This window comes from Paramormyrops kingsleyae, unplaced genomic scaffold (assembly GCF_048594095.1).
Source record: "Paramormyrops kingsleyae isolate MSU_618 unplaced genomic scaffold, PKINGS_0.4 ups309, whole genome shotgun sequence".
NCBI classification, from domain to species: Eukaryota; Metazoa; Chordata; class Actinopteri; order Osteoglossiformes; family Mormyridae; genus Paramormyrops; species Paramormyrops kingsleyae.
Window position 1 is genome coordinate 10,618 of NW_027326246.1, and position 2,543 is coordinate 13,160.

General features: G+C 43.8%; 1 pseudogene; it reads left to right on the forward strand.

The window, feature by feature from the left end:
- Nucleotides 1–955: 955 nt before the first annotated feature.
- Nucleotides 956–2,297, forward strand: LOC140587525 (ufm1-specific protease 1-like; annotated as a pseudogene).
- The last annotated feature ends 246 nt before the right edge of the window (nt 2,298–2,543 follow it).

The window sequence follows — 2,543 nt, forward strand, 5'->3', positions numbered from 1 at the left end:
TTATTATCTTGATGTGGACTGGTGGTGAAAGTGGCCACATATTTATCTGCCTGTCCCACACATGCTGAAACATTTCAGTTCATCCAATCTAACTTAATTTGATTCTAGGGAGCTGGACACCTCTGTTATATGCATAAGGAGAGAGTGCAAAAGCCAATGCTGTGTTGATAGCTGGAGTACAGATACATATCTGTCAACATTTATTAGGCTCTTTCTATAGCACAAGGGTTCTGTAGTTGTGCATTGTAATGGGATTAATAAGCACATAAATGTGATCCCAGTTAATCCAGAGTGATCTGTGGGTCTGCACTGGTTAACCTGGTCACATTCCAGTCTCTCACCACTTGCTCACATGTGCTCTAATTTGTGCTTCCTAAAGAATGGAAACTAGATTAGAATATTGAAATGGTATGCGGAATTTGTTTAAAATATGTCTATGTCTGACATCAGTCGATCCATCTAGTCATGTTACGTTACTTCCAATTATAATATATATATTGAATGAAGGGTATAACATTCCGTCAAAATTGATGTTATTGTTTTGGTTAGAATTTCTCTTTAAAGCCGCTATGTGGCCGAAGTTATAGGTAAGTTCAGGGACAGGTATTCATGTTATGTCATGGTGGAATATCGTCACCCAATATAGTAACATTTAACAGTAAGCATGATGATGCCTTCTCTTATAATCAGACTACCAGACTGTTTCAGGCCACAGGATTAGACTGTAGCTCAGCAGAGCAGTTAGAACCATGCCAGCCAAATGCAACTTACTGAATTTCTGTACATATCTCAATCGTCTTGAAATTACACAAATATGGGATTTAGAATCTGCATTATTTCCAGTCGAGGTAACAGCAAAATGTTTGCTGAACATCTGTTGAGTCACGTGTTAAAAGTAAAGTAAAATCATACCAACTAATTAAATCGGATGCAGTGGGAACCATTTATGTGTTTTTCCTGGGTTTGGTTTCTTAGGGGAATTAATATAGAGACGGACGCTCCGCTAACAGGCTAAGTAGCTGTCTATTATTTCGAAAGGTAGCAAGTTATTAATTTAGAAACCTATTTCATCATTGTAAGACGACTGCGTGTTTTTAGTAAATCAATCTACTGAGTTCCCAAAGGTATGTCGTGAAGCTGTTTTTGCCTGTTGTGTGACTTTCTTTACTTCACCAGGCAAAATATATGCCACAAAACGAACTCGGATATGTCAAAGCGAGAATGTACCTGCTAAAGACGGAGAGAAGACATTGACTCAAACGTTGCACGCGACTAATTTCAACATTGTTATTTGAGGAAAAAAAACGTAGAAAGAGGAATACATGACTGATTAAGCCTAAAACTAGACTTCACAGATAGACTGGGGAGAAAGAATCAAAGGATCGTACAGACCGAATGTCGGAATATGACAGCAAGGAATGGCAGCTGGGATTTGGCTCTGCTGAGAAATGCACACTTTGGACTCCCGGACCCTGAGACGACAATTGTCAGACGCTCCCTAGTGTCTGGGGAGTGTCTGTATTTTCATTATGGTTGTGACGGACAAGATGATAGGGGCTGGGGCTGCGGCTACCGCACTTTGCAGACTCTTTCTTCCTGGCTGTGTGTAAATGGATCACAACGAAGTTATCAGAAACTCGTACCCAGCCTGCCTGAATTCAGCAAGCTCTGGTCACCATGGAGGACAAGCCTCCCTCATTTATAGGATCCCGCGAGTGGATCGGAACTTTTGAGGCTGCCCTTGTTCTGGACCACCTTTATGATGTTCCCTGCCGCATCCTGCATGTGCCAGGTGGAGGATCAGAGCTCCACCACCACTTTGAGGAGCTCCACCACCACTTTGAGACCCACGGTTCACCAGTCATGATGGGCGGGGATCGAGACAATTCATCCAAGGGCATCCTGGGTGTGTGTACAGGGGCCCAAGAAATTCATATGCTGGTGCTGGACCCACACTATTATGGCCCCCCACTGGAGAGGGCAGCAGTGCAGCATTCGGGGTGGGTCTCCTGGAGGAGTGTGGGCTCCCTGGATCACTGCTCCTTCTACAATCTCTGTCTGCCACAGACAGCTGGGAAATAACTGCCAGCAGGTGGCACTGTACTCCCAGAAGACTACTGACATCCCCTGCCCTGTTTTACTGCAATGATAGTGGAAGGGTGGAGGAAGGAAGGGGCAGAGGGAATGGGGGGATGCTTTTAGGAAATAGCTGGTAGGAACCAGCATGTCAGCATGTAGTCTATGGCCAGCTGGATTATGATCAAATATAATAAAGTTATATACTAATAAATCAGTGATATGGTGTTGCTGAGTTCTCTTGCCCTAACGTTCCAGGGCTGGGGGTTCAACTCCCATCCCTGCTCTTTTGACTAGTTTGTTATCTTCTGCCTCTGTTGGGTTTTTTTCTGGGTATTCTGGTTTTGTGCTAAAGTCCAAAGACAAGCAGTCTAGGTGAATTGGCATCTCTAAATTGCCTGTAGTATATGAGCGAGTGTGTGTGCATTGTGATGGATGGGTATCTCATTCAGGGTGTTCCCTGTGCG